We start from the raw sequence: 14,730 nt of genomic DNA, 5'->3' as shown, positions 1-14,730 counted from the left end.
TCATACACGCTCACAGCTGGATTTATGCTCCATTCTGTACTACAAAGTGACATTTTATAATAACAATGCAGGGTTTTCATAATAAAACAATAAAACTGTGAGATTTCAAAGATCTGTGCTGTAAAATCCTTAGTCTGGAGTGTCTTCACTATGAAATATACATTAGAATTTTAACATCATCCAAGGTTAAATATATCTATATCTGTCAATGCATGCATATTTCATTAGATCATGTATTTGCACATCATTGTTAAACATTATGTTTTTGAAAACTTCCAATACAAAAACACGTCTAAGAATATTATTAACCAACAGGTAATAATTCACTGTGATATTTATTATTTTAAAAGATTACTCCATTCAGCTGCAGCGTCTCACCTGAAATATGGCAAAAATTGACATTTTTCAAATTACATACATCATACAGTGATGAAGTGATGAATGAAGAACTGTAATAAGGTGTAATAAACAAATTACAGCAAAACTGCAGACATAACTCTGTATCTGCTCCACTGTGTTCTTCATACCAGACATTCTACATGTGAGTGAGAGAGAGGGAAACACTGTCGCCCTCAAATGTGGAAGACTAACTAACGGTAAAGTGACCTGGAGCAGAGACACCAATGGACAGAGAGTAGACATTCTGACCGCTCATGATGGACAGACAACCAAACACATCACTGATCCAGACAGACGCTACAGATCAAGAGAAGATCTAGTGCTGATTATATACGGAGTCTCTCAGTCAGACGCTGGTAGATACTACTGCAGTGGAGCTACAGTGGAGCTCACTGTGACATCAGGAAAAGGTAAGTGATGAAATGTTTCATTTTAATGTACATCCAAAAGCTACAGTGGCCTCCAAAAATACAGAAACCCTCTGTAAAGATATGATTTAAAAGGCTATAAAACGTCTTTCGTTATCTTTTCATCCGTCATAGAAAATATGAGCAAAACCCATCCAGGGACAGGGGAGGTCAGGACAGTTCCTAAAGCCCTGAAAAGCCAGAGGGAACAACATTATCCATTGTCTTTGTTTATGGATAAAGAGTGCTCTGTGTAAATGAACAGCAATGTCCAGCAGTACAGACAACACAGGACTATATAAGCTAAAAATAGGACACTAATTTATCAGCTGTGATTTTCAGCTGTGATTCCAAAATCTGACCATTAATATTAATTTAAAGTCTCCCAATGCACCGTTAATCTATAACAGTCAGAAACAGTAACTCTTCACTGTTTAAGGCTTCATCACACCTACATAAGTCTACATAAACATTTATAAAGGTTTACTCCAACAGGTATCATCTGTCATAAAGGCTGCTTTTGTCAGTTTTGATGAAGGTGACTCCACACCTGTGTTGGGGTAACACTGGTGTCTTCTCATGCTGGGTTGTGGACATTTAGGAGGGAATGTTACAGCACATTATAACAGCTTTATCTGAGGGCCAAACGCCAGAGTCACATGATGCAGATGTTCTGTCAACATGATATTAAAGCTGGCTTTATGACAAAATGACACCTATTAGAATAAATGTTTATCATCATCATCATCATCGTAAAATAATCTTGTGTGTCCATTTTTACGTTTTTCTTCTTCTTTAATATTTTGAAAACTCCAGTTACTGTTTGTGTTGTTCTAAAATTTGAAGATGAACAGACCAACAGAACAGAAATGACCTGACATTAAAAATACTGTTACATTAACTTCAGTTACTACTTCAGGATGTTTTTCCTTCTCCTGTTAGGTTCCTTTTTGGAGATACAAGGTTTTGTTTCAACAGCGATGCTGTAAATGTTTATATAGGTTTGTGTCAGTTGTCATTAAGAGCTTATGTAGGTGTCATGTAGTCTTATGAACACTGACGTACAATTAAGTGTTACCTCAAAAATATTGATTATGGTGTTGATTTGACAGCCAAGAAGCAGCAACACTGAGAGGCATCAAACATTACAGGGAATATTATTTGTGTTCAGGTTTTCTTTGAATAACAAACATTATAATGAATTTGGAAATTGCTGCATTGTTATGGACATAAAAAACAAAGCATCAGTGTTAAAATACATCTTATGTTATCTCTACATTCCAGGCCCAAACAGCAGAACCACATCCACAACCACAACAACACCTGCAACAACCACAACCACATCCACAACTGCAACAACAGCTGCAACAACTAGAACCACATCCACAACTGCAACAACAGCTGCAACAACTAGAACCACATCCACAACTGCAACAACAGCTGCAACAACTAGAACCACATCCACAACTGCAACAACAGCTGCAACAACTAGAACCACATCCACAACTGCAACAACAGCTGCAACAACTACAACCACAACTGCAACAACAGCTGCAACAACTACAACCACACCCATGCTAATTACTAAGACAGTAGAAGGTTCATCTGTAAGAACAACGCAAGGTTCGTATGAACTACTCATGTAGTGCCATCAGATGAGATAGCGCTAGATACTGTGACCAGACATTTAATACAGCACGCTGGGTGTAGTTGATGTATGACATGTATATGTACTTTAGACAATACCCACACAACATTCACTGCAGCTGTTCAAATATGTTCCTCATGTGAAGCAGCCAGGTAGTCAGGTTTTTCAGCAGCGTCTGCCCTACAGTAATTTCACTACATTTGAAACTGTACTCAAACAAAAAGCCTGATCCTCAGTGTAAGATTCAGTTTTTACACTGCAGTCAGCCGAAAAATGAAAATAACTGACCGATACACAAACAGTCCCTCACTTGCAGGAACCTTGTCTGATTCAGTTTGTGCAACAGAAACAATGGTCATAATTGTCATTGCACAATTTCTTTTTTGTTTTTTTGTGTTTTCTTGTTTAAATGTACTGATTAAAATCATTGAGACCTGCATGAGAAATTGAACATTTAACTCTACATATCTGACAAACCACCCTGTCATTATCAACTGCATCTTTTCTAAGTAATTTTAGACTCTATTCTCTCTTAAACTGGCCGTTAAGCGAACAGGCACGTTTAGCCATTACGCAGAGTGAGGCCAGTAAGTTATACTGATAAAGAGCAGCTGATAATTGGCTCAATTACATTAGACAAAATTAATGACCGATTAGCCATTTGATGAGCAGATTTGTACACAGATGTGTAACTTGTGAAATAACTGATGTGTCCCTTTAGCATGAATGGAATACATTTAGTGGTGATTCTCTGCTAATCTTCATAATCAACTTGCCACTGTCTTTAACACATGGGACAAATGTATATCTGTTAAAAATAAGTTGGGAAGCTGGGACACAGATTGAAGTACAGGGTTGTCCAGTGAAAAACAGGATGTCTGGTCACCCTAGCACTAGATCACGTGTTACAAAGTTTTATATTTTATGTTTTTATGAAACTGTATATGCTCATTGATGTATTGTTATCTGTTTTAGGTAGGATCTATAAAATAAAAATCATAGTGTTTTGTGTTTACATGCATGTAAGGCAATGCCATCTCAGATTTAATTAGATGTTAATCCACACTTTACATGATTACATCTGCCCATTAGCTGCTGAGTTTCTATATGATTTATTAGATACTGCAGTTTGTTCTAAGCTCTAATCTAGGAAAGCCACGAGTGAATAGCTGCATCAGGCATGTCAGAAGAGGGGAAAGAGGTGCAGTATATAGGGGGTCTTAGAGGAAAATGCTGTGAACTCATCTATTACTGTTGCTATGCTCTTCAAGTGCTTTTGAATCTGCCAAGGATGGACAAAGTGGAGGTCTGAAAAATGACCCTAGCAGCCATGTTTTCATTTTAATTGTATTTTTCATACAGAAGTCTTTTAAAAACTTGTGCCAAACTTGTGCCAAACATGCTCAGTGTGAAGATGTGAATGAGAGGTGATCTTGTGTTTCTATTTTCAGCTCCGTGGAAAGTCCTGATCACAGTAGCAGTGAGCTGCCTGGTTGCTGTGGTTCTGGTTCTGTTCTCATGGAGATGTTTCTACAAAAGGAAAGGTGATAATGTTTATTTCTACAGCTGTAGATTATAGAATATTGTACAGTTTCACAGCATTTTCTTGCATATATATTCTTGTGTACTTCAGTGTGCAGAGCGGGGGGATTCAGGGATGACTAGTGGGTGACACTGAAGTTCACTGATTATAAAATTGTGTCAGTCAGTTCCACAATAATAAAACATTGCACTGTTCACTGCCATTAAAGGAGACACAGCTTTCACACAAACCATAGTGCTTTATAATCCAGCTGTTGTTGGCCACAGCTACGCTGTACAGAAGAACAGTTTCCTCTAACAGTTTGCTCGCCACCCAGCTCATGTGTAACGCAACCAGACTAGCCAGACACGTGGTATTAAAATAGACTTCACTGGGGTCCAAGAGAGTCAAAAAACAGGCCAAGGTCAAAATTAGGAAATCAAACTGAACATAACAGAGACAATCCATGCAAACAATCCTAAAGAGCAAAGACAGAGTTAAAAAATACTGGAAACGACATACACGGATAGAACAACACAACAAATAACGCTCAGTAGCTCTACTGAAAGATGCAATACCTCACAAAGATCAAAGCTAAAGGCCTGGGCTTATATACTGATTAAATAGGTAACAATAATCAGACACAGGTAAGACAATCAATACTCAGGCAACGAAGAACGGTGATTGGTTGGCACTTGTGGTGTCAACAAATTGCCTGTAACAAATATCTATCACCCCCTTGGTGGACCTAACCCCACCCTTCACAATAAGAGTCCTTAGCAGAATTGCCCTTTGAATAAATGTTGAAGAACAAATAACCTAGAATCAGCATGCAACAATTTCACTACAATATACTGCATCAACTCAATTCTTGCCACAAGTCAGTAAACTGGTAAAAAAAATGCTTCCCATGAGCCTCTTCGCATGGCCGCTCTGCATGCCCACAACTTCTGTACTCCTACAACAGCATGGCACATAGCCATCAATGGTCAGCCGTCCCTGTGACCCAGACAGCCAGAGAAAGTCCTTTAACACACAGGAGCGTGTCGGGAGACCACAGCAGGGGTTTCAGAATGTCCACTATCCTGGTCAGTATGAGCTCCAGGGGGTGTACGCTCTTTAGCCCTAGGCACTTCCAACTCCTCCCAGCAGGGCCATGCCCAAGAGCTCCTCCAGGTCCAGCGTAGTCTCCTGATTGAGGGGCCAGTACAGGGCAAATCTACCCCTATGAACTACAACAGTCTTTGACCACACAGGGGTCTTTCCAGGGTGACTGCAACTTCATACGGAGTGGGTTGTATGGCCACACCTGTGCACCAGGAGACAGCGGTTGCCCTTGACAGCATGAGTCACATGCCCGTTTCTGGTGTGTGCTGGTCTCACCCTGGTGGTCCCTGGTGAGCTGATTGCAAAATTGCGAAGTTGCACCCCTGGTCTCTGTGAAGCTTCTCCTGCAGGCTGTGGTTCATTGTTTTGATGTCCTAAACCTCAAATATTTGTAAAGAGCAAAAACTGAACAATATATAAAGTCATTTGTCTCATATTTGTGTCCTGCCCACTTGCTCCTCCTCAATCATCACACACTGCTGGAATACCACGGTGTCGTCTGATGCAGCTGACCATAGTAGGTGTCTCCTTTTAGGTGGTACAAGAGGAAAGAGAAGCGCTCTGGTGTCCATATCAGTCTGTTGCTGACTCCAAAACAGTGTTCTACTTCAAATGTGATACACTAGACAGCAGGAGGTGATTGAGGGACTGCTGTGTTTTCATTCACATTCACACGTCTCCTTTCACACAACTGCTCTTTAAAAATCTATTCCTTTAGTTATTCCTTAAAGATTAAGTGGTTATTCTGTAGCATTTTTTAAAAAAAACTCTTCTGTTATCTTTGACTTTTTAAAGAGTGATACCTACGGTGTAATTTGGGCTCTGTGTCTCTGCAGGGTACGCTGTTACACAAAATCAGGAGCATATCTATGACTCTATTGATGACAACGCACCAACCACACAGCCTGGTGAGTTCAATATTTACTTATTTTTTCAAATAAAGACTTACTGTTTACTTTTAAGTGTACAGTAAGAACAAAACATATACTTTCTTATGCTTGCTTTGTTAGTTAGGTTTTTTTGGTCAGAATTGAGAACACTTTATATTTTATTACAATGTTATAAAGGTCATCACAGCATGCATAATAAATGTAAAAAAATATTTTATTTAATTAGTGATTATGTTGTTGGTCAGTGAGAGTGACCACAGTATCTTAACTACCCTGGCAGTTTCTCTGGCTCTTCAGTGAAGCTTTTGGTTGATGTTGACAGTAAATTATGAGAAAAAAAGCTTCATGTTGGAAATAAGTCATGTGACCTTGTCCATTTTTATGTAGTGTATCTCAAAGATAACATTCATCAAATGATTGTCAATCATGCTGTACTTCTCTATTAGCAAGTGACCGACAAAGGACAAAGGAACCCATCTACCACCTGGCAACTTATCCAGGAGTCCAGATCACAGGTAAACCCACTGCAGTCCATCCACCAGTTTATGCTCAGGTTTTCATTCATTATTTTTCTTCCTTAAAACAAATCATTCAGACCGAACTTCATAACCAACTTTGTGATTACAAATAATGCAAGACATTGGAACGTCTTTCAGCTTTTTAAGGCATTATTTCTTTAAGGTCTGCAGCTTAGCATACCAATGTCAAAAGAGTCAATCACAGTAGGTTAAACGGCAGAAACAGACACATTCTTACATCAGCCTTACAGGGATTTAAGGCACTCGAGTTACAGAGAAGCAAAATATTACAAAATACACAATTCCTCACAAATACAAGCAACCTCACCACATTCAGCTGTACTTTAAAACATAAAATTGATGTTACACTATATTGTTGATTGGCTTCAGAATATATATTTAAACACTGGCACCTGTAATGTTTAACTGAGTACTTGAGTGTGTGTGCACATCCCCAATGAATAGTCCCCTCAGTGATACCTTCACTAACTACACACATGTATGTCATTCATAAAAAAAGAAACGTATCGACTTGTCTATCACCATCTACTGCTGCACCAGTTAGTTCTAGTGTTAGTGTTAGCTACTAAGCTCAACTCATTCCTACATTATTCACACATGAAAGACTTCTGGTTTAACTAAAATATTTCTCATGACTGTTTTTAGTAATATAATGCTTTCACATCAAACACCTCTGTTTGTGTCTATTTTGTTATTTATAACTGTTTAAGCTTCAAGTACCTGTGTAGCTGTTTACCCTCTGTGTATGATGAGTAAGGACTAGGACATATTAATATCAGTCAAAGCCCTTTATTCTATTATTTCCTGTGTTCATGAACGCTCATGGATCCTCAACTATTGCTGTTTTAAATTTAGTTTGAAAGCTGTAGTTGTCATGTGTGTAGGGAGCAAGGAGGCTGGATGTACTTGCAAGCGGACTTTAATAACCAAAACAAACTAGCAAAATACAAAGTACAAAGTAACAAACTAGAAGGCTTAAACAACGAAACACAAAGAGCAAACTAAACATGAGGCAGTCACACAACAACTACACCTAACAAAGTGACGAGCAGACCAGACAGACAACATGGATGTAGTGAGCTTGTTTGAAGGGCAAAAGAGGCCCATTGAGGAGAATGAGCTCAGGCTTAAGGAGGGTTACCGTCTGAGGGTTACCATGTGCTCCGTCTGCTCTGTCAGCTTCGGCCATTGCTCTCTGGTGGGGATGAGAGGGCCGCCTTGCTCTCAGCCCACATCTCCACCATTCTGGATTGGGAGAGAGCTGGTCTCCCCCTGGAGGAGAATTTTGGGGTAGCGCCAAGGGACTCGGGCTCTGACCTGTGGATTGCCCACCAGCATGCCACAGGTGCTGAAGCCTCCATGGCCCGAGTCCCTCAGGCTGCTGTAAGCCAAGAGCATGTGACATTTGAGCGTGTGGTCCAGCTGCACCGCAACTGTCGGCTGCTGCTGAGCTTCCTGATGTGCCTGCCTCTGTGGACATCGCAGCAGGCCCACCTGCCTCTGAGGACATCGCAGCAGGCCCACCTGCCTCTGAAGACATCGCAGCATGCCCGCCTGCCTCTGAAGACGTCACAGCAGGCCTGCCTGTCTCCAAGGACATCGCAGCAGGCCTGCCTGCCTCCAAGGATGTCTCAGCAAGCCACATGCTTCCAAGGACATCGCAGCAGGCCCACCTGCCTCTGAGGACGTTGGTGCAGCCTCTGTGTCTTCTGGTCTACTTGTCACTTGGTTAGGTGTAGTTGTTGTGTGACTACCTCATGTTTGGTTTGCTCAAAGTGTTTGTTATTTTGTGTTCGATGTCTCTACTTGTCTGTTTCGTTCATTAAAGTGTGCTCGCTAGTACATCCAGCCTCCTTGCTCACTACATACATGACAGTAGTATTCTATGTTTATGTTTGAATGAAAATCGTTCAGACTTCCTTACTTTTCCTCTGCTTTAACCAGAAAACCAGCAGAGTGTGTATGAGGCCATAGATCTGAAAGAACACTCAACACCAAAGGTAAACACCCAAAACTCACTGCAGTATTTTCTGATTGATTATGGATTAGATCATTTTACTCTATTCAACAAATTAAAACTGCATGATTAAGAAAGTCAGATCACTTTGGAACAAACATTGTTTTTTTTTACACCAGGAACGAGTTGACCAGCTATATGCCCACATCAAGAAGCCAACAAAGTAAACTCTGAGCTTTGCTCTCACTTCATTACTGCTCTTTACTGACCTCCTGATTTGTTATAATATTCTGTTGACTATCTGGTTGTATCTTTTAGTTTCACTTTTAGAGCTATTACAGAGGCCTGCTAGGAAACTATTACAGAGTTTCCTGCTGAATCTATTAACGTTCAGAATGTTAACTCTTATTTCTGTTTTAACTCACCGTTATTTTGAATTAGATGTTGTTTGTGTGCATAAACACCAAACCTGACTCACCTTATCAGCTAACATTAGTAGAATCAGGTGGAAACTTTAGTCAAACAAGGAACCTGTGGAATTTCACGTGGTTTTCTATTGTGTACATGACGGTTTTATTCTGTTAAAGCTTACTGTTTATTTTACTTAGAAAGTTGGTTAATTTTCTCTTAATATTTGATTTTTATAAATGCTTTTACTGTATTTAGTTGTTTACCAGTTGTTTTCAGATATCAGAAAAACATTGTTTCTATTTTTCACCCAGTGTCAGGTGTTCCTGATCATAGACAGCTTATTGTTCAATTTTTATCCATGTAAACTTTATTTTCATTTTATTTTTTTCTTATAATACTGTTATTTGCTTTATTCACTGTTTTCTAAGTAGCACTTTGTACACCTTTTCTAAAAAAGCAATATGAATAAAATCTATTCGTATTTCAGGCAGGTCTTGTGTGCTCTTATTTCTTTTTTGTATCAAGTGTACAGCCACAGCTCATACTATAGAATCTAGAGGTTTTAAAACATTAGCCTACTGCTAGATTGCAATGATGTTGTTCCTGCATGCAGAATCTCACAAAACAATTAAAAACCCTTAAAGGTGAAATGACACAGTCAAGAAGAAAATGGACAAACAGACTTCTACATTGGCAAATGAGCTCAACAAGGCTGCCCACTGTCCCCAGACTTGTTCAACCTACATGCAGAACATATATGAAAGAATGCATGGAATATGCAGCCTTTGGTATGCGCTTGATAGATCACTGATATCAGAAAATCTGGAGGACCTGAGGGCCCTTATTAGGACTTATAAGGAATATAGAGATGATTAAGGTTATGACAACAGGAACGACAACTGACCTTCCCACTGATGTAAAGGATGTGGAAATGTTGGACAGCTTTTGCCTATTCAGATTAATCATGAACAACAAATGATTCAGCATTTAAGAAACACAACACAGATTAGACTTGTAGCATTTGGCAGACACTTTTATCCAGAGCAACTTACAGTTTCACCATTTTTTTACACAGATAGGCGAAGGTAGTGTTAGGAGTCTTGCCCAAGGACTCTTATTGGTACAGTATAGGGTGCTTGCACAGGTGGGGGACTGAACCCCAGTTTACAGTGCAGAAGGCAGAGGGTGTGACCCACTACACTATACCAACTCAGGCTCAGCAAAACAAGGATGAAGGAGCTTGAAAAGATCTTCAAACGCAAAGAAAGTCTTCTCTGTAGTTCTTTATGGATCTGAAAGCTGGACACTAAACAAACAAAACAGAAGTATAGATGCCTTTGAACTTTGGTGTTGTTGAAGACTTTTTAGAGTGCCTTGGACGGAAAAGATAACAAACAATCCCCAACCAAATACAATCAGAGCAATCATGAAAAAGCCATTCATCACCAGGTACAACCCTTCATGGTGATGGTGTTCCCTGATGTCAGTGGACTCTTTCAGCAGGATAATCTGCCCTGCCACTCTGCACACACTGTTCAGGAACGGTCTGAGGAACCTGAGTTCAAAGTGTTGCCCTGTTCTCTAAAATCACACACCTCAGTCTGATCTAGCATGTCTGGGATGTGCTGGAAAACCTGGTGTATGTAAATATGTTGTTTTTTTGTGACATCACAAGAAATCCCAAACAGGCTATTGTTGCAGCTAAATTTCCTGGAGTGGGGAGTGAAGGGTATGCTGTTTGTTACGTGTCCAGGCTGGATAACACTTTTAAACTATGATAAAGTTACTATATAGACCACTGTAGTCATGCGTAATTCTGTAGTCCTCGTTATGCCCATATTAGGAACTCCGGGTCTGAGCTCCATTTTTCTATGGCCAGAATGAATAGGGCTTTTTGAAAAAACACTTTATCTCCCCCTGTGTTAAATAAAAATGTTCAGAACCCGATACGTTTTGTCCTGTGAACATTCTTCTCCCAAATATCACTGGATCCTCCAAATTACAAGGATCTTAAAAAGCCTTAATACTAATATTGCTACATGCGAGCTAAAGCTACTGCGCCTCAATTTGATGCCAACAAGCTACACTAAAGTAAGGCGGGCTGTGCTCTGATGAGCTGTGGTATCTTATAAAAATGTTCTGCCATAGCACATAATTACAGGTATACCCATAAATAAAACTTCTAGGTAGGATATTTTGATATTTGAAAAATACTACCAGCATTAAAACTACGAGGCTGAATTAAGCTTTTTTGGCCAGAATGTTTTGCTTGAATGTTCCCCTTAAATGGTGCAGCAGTTACGATTAGCTATCACAAACATTAGCAAACGAGACAAAACTGTACTGAGCTGTCTGTTCTGTGAAACTGCAAAAATAAGTTAATGTTAAAGAAACCTTCTAATATCAGGCCTTTCAACCCTCCATGAAGCTGAAGTCAGCTCTTTTTCACTGGCTGCTTGTTCAAATTTTCCCTTTCCACCTTAAATGGTGCGGCAGTTACATTCTGAACACATTTAAGGTGGAACGCGAAAAGTTGAACAAGAAGCTGGCGAATGTCCTGAGAAAATGTCCCCAGAGAAATGTTACCAGCATCAAAATAATAATGAGGATGTTCTGAGAGCCTAAATCAGTTTATCAGGGTGAGCAGTGATATTGAGCTGAGTCTGTACTGGATCAGCCTGAGTTCAGTACGTCTGTAGAGCTTTTCAAATCAAGCTAAAAGGAGAGATCTATCATGTTTCAGTGAGCATCAGATGAAGAACAGAGAACTGCAGGGAAACCTTTTGATGTTGTTCTGACTTCTTTTCATTCCCCCTCAGTCTGAACATGGAAGTACGCTACTAAACTGACAAAGCATGCTGCCAGTCTAATGACATCAATTCAGTGTGCAGTAGCTTTAGCTCACATGTAGCAATATTCATATTTCAACTCTTTAACAACCTCGTAATTCAGAGGATCCTGAGGTATTTGAGAGAGGAATGTTCACAGGACTAAACGTATCGGGGTCTGGACATTTTTATGTACCACAGGGGGCGATAGAGGCGATTTTTTGAAAAACCTCATTCTGGCCATAGAGAAATGGAGCTCAGACTCGGAGTTCCTAATATTGGCCTAAGAGAATGGAGCCGACTACTACTACAGTGGTCTATTAGTTAAAAAACATAAAGAAAAAAATGAAATTTCCTGTTTTAAAACCCTTTAACTGGTTGTAAATGTAATGAAAATGTAAAACACAGTGTCTCTACTGGTGTGGTGGGGTTGTTTATAAGAAGAGAACTGCTTACTGAAAAACAGCACTGTGTATCTCTCTCTCTATCTGTGTCTCTCTCTCACCCACACACACAGGAAGGTATGAGATCACTCAAACATACACAGACATAGAAACACTTCATAAACCACAAGTGATCTCTGCTCCCACCCACCTCTTCAGTCCTCTCAGATGACCTCATCCTATAAAACCACACTACAGCTTTAAGAGCCCCACAGTTCTACACTGCTACACTGAACCGTACATAAAGTAATTCTCTTGCACGCTGCATGTCTGTGTGATTTAAGAGTTCTGCAATGTCTTTCTGTGATACTCTGATGTTACAGTAGCAGTGTTTATCACCTCTTTCATCATATGCAGTCACTAACAGATGTTAACTTAAGTCTAATCCTGAATATTATCCTAATCATAAGCAGTTAAGGATAAACAAAAGGAACGGGAGCTAATTTCTGCTAGAGGAAGTTACTGGAGTTTATTGGTCTAGAAAGTGTTTTCTGAAAGTCATTTCTGAGGCTGTGGGACTCCAGTGAACCACAGCCATTATCTCCAAATAGGTGTGAGTCTGAGTCGAGTCTCTGAAGTTCAAGTCCAAGTCAAGTCTCTGAGACGTCAGTCCGGGTCAAATCCCTGAGATGTGAGTGCAAGTCTAGTCTTGATTCTCTAAAGTGTAAGTCGAGTCTCGAGTCGCTGAGATGTGAGTGCAAGTCGAGTCGTGAGTCTCTGAGGAGTTACTGTGAGTCAAGTCTCTGAAGAATCTCTGAAGAGTCAAGTCTTGGATTCGCACCTCAGAGTCAAGAGTCTCTGAGGTGTGAATCCAAGCCTCAAGCCCCCTGAGCCTCTGAGGAGCAGGTCTGAGTTAAGTCTCTGAGATGCGAAGGTGAGTTGTCTTGAGTCTTTGTGTTGTGAGTGCAAGTAGTGTCTCGAGTCTGTAAGATGCAAGTGCGAGTCGAGTCTCGAATTTCTAAGGCGAGGGCGAGTCGAGTCTTGAGTGTCTAAGGTGTGAGTGCGAGTTGAACCTTGAGTCTCTGAGGAGCGTGTCTGAGTGAAGTCTCTGAGCAGGGTGTGAATCCAGGCCCCAAGTCGGAGCACGTTTGAGTAGAGTCTCTGAGGTGCAAGTGAGAGTTGCGTCTCGAGGTTCCGAGGAGGGAGTCCAGGTCTCAAGTCTCTGAGGTGCGAGTCACATCAAAATAAATTTATACAGTTTTTACAACAGACGTTTTGAAAAAGTAGCTTTAGAGAAATTCTGGTCTAAACCCCTAATGAGCAAAACAAGAGTGACAGTGGCAAAGAAAAAACGCTGAGAGAAACCGAGACTCAAAAGAGGAACAAATGCTCCTCTGGTTAACACCACATATCAAAACAACACAGCAAGAGCAATATGACCAGAAGATAAGACTACAATTAATATACAATATTGAATATAGAGAAAAGAAAAAAGCAGCCTGTCACAAATGATGCCTGTTAGATACTGTAACTGTTAGAGGCCTATCAGAGTAACAAAGAGAAATAGATCTGTGAAGCTCAGTCACTGTTCAAAACTACCCACTACTGTTAGGAGTGTATTGCAGTGAAAATGAGGGTTAAATCCTTAAACATTAATGATTACTGTTAGAAGCCTATAATGATGCTATGTATATGTATATGAATATGTGAGGAGCTGAGTGTATTGTAGGGCAGGTGAATCAGTGTCTGTGATTAAATAGTTCTACTTTGAGTCTGTGCAGGCAGAAACATCAGGAGAGGGGAGTGAGAGACTCTCTTTTGCACAGGATGAGCAGCTGTTCATCTCAGCAAACAAACAGTTAGTTCTGTTTGGAGTGACTGGACACAATATATAGCGTTAACAGAGTGTAAGGAGTGACTCTAGCAGGCCGAGCTGTGACAGCCTCACTAAAAAGGAGAGCCCGAATGTAATAGAGACATGAGGGCTGCCTGAGATGTCAGCGCCCTCTGCTCCACTGTCAACAAACCTGAGTGAGTGCATGAGAGTGGTGAGACAACAACACTGACATTTTCAGTTTACCACAGTACTCTGTCAAAAAAACCCAGATCTTTAATCTAACAGGAAAACTAGTTACTAAAGGCTTGACTAGTCAAGTAGATTTTAGCCTTTTAGTTTTGAAACCTGAACCTGAAAAATTGACTGGAAGATTATTCCAAAGCTGGGGGGCTTTGTATGAGAAGCTCCACCCCCTGATGTAACTGTATTAATTCTAGGCACTAATAGTGAGCAGCACCTTGTGATCTAAGTAGGTGTGATGGTTCATACTAAGAGATAAGCACTTTCAGGTACTGAGGGGCTGTTTAAAGGTTTATATGTCAGGAGCAGAACTTTGTACCCAGTGCAGAGTCTGAAGTGTCTGAGGTGCAAGTGCAGGTCAAGCCTTGAGTCTCTGAAGTACAAGTCTGAGTCTCTCTTACTATTAGAAAAAGGTGTTTGCAGAAATTTGTATTTTCAAAGAGGCAGATTTTCACAAATCTCTGTGCTCAAGGCTCGAGTCTCTGAGGTGTGAGGATGAGTTGAGTCTTGTATCTTTGAGGTGTGACTTGAGTCTCATGTCCCTGAGGTGCAAATGCGAGTT

Source organism: Colossoma macropomum, unplaced genomic scaffold (assembly GCF_904425465.1).
Source record: "Colossoma macropomum unplaced genomic scaffold, Colossoma_macropomum, whole genome shotgun sequence".
Taxonomy (NCBI): domain Eukaryota; kingdom Metazoa; phylum Chordata; class Actinopteri; order Characiformes; family Serrasalmidae; genus Colossoma; species Colossoma macropomum.
This window is presented reverse-complemented; position numbering follows the sequence as displayed.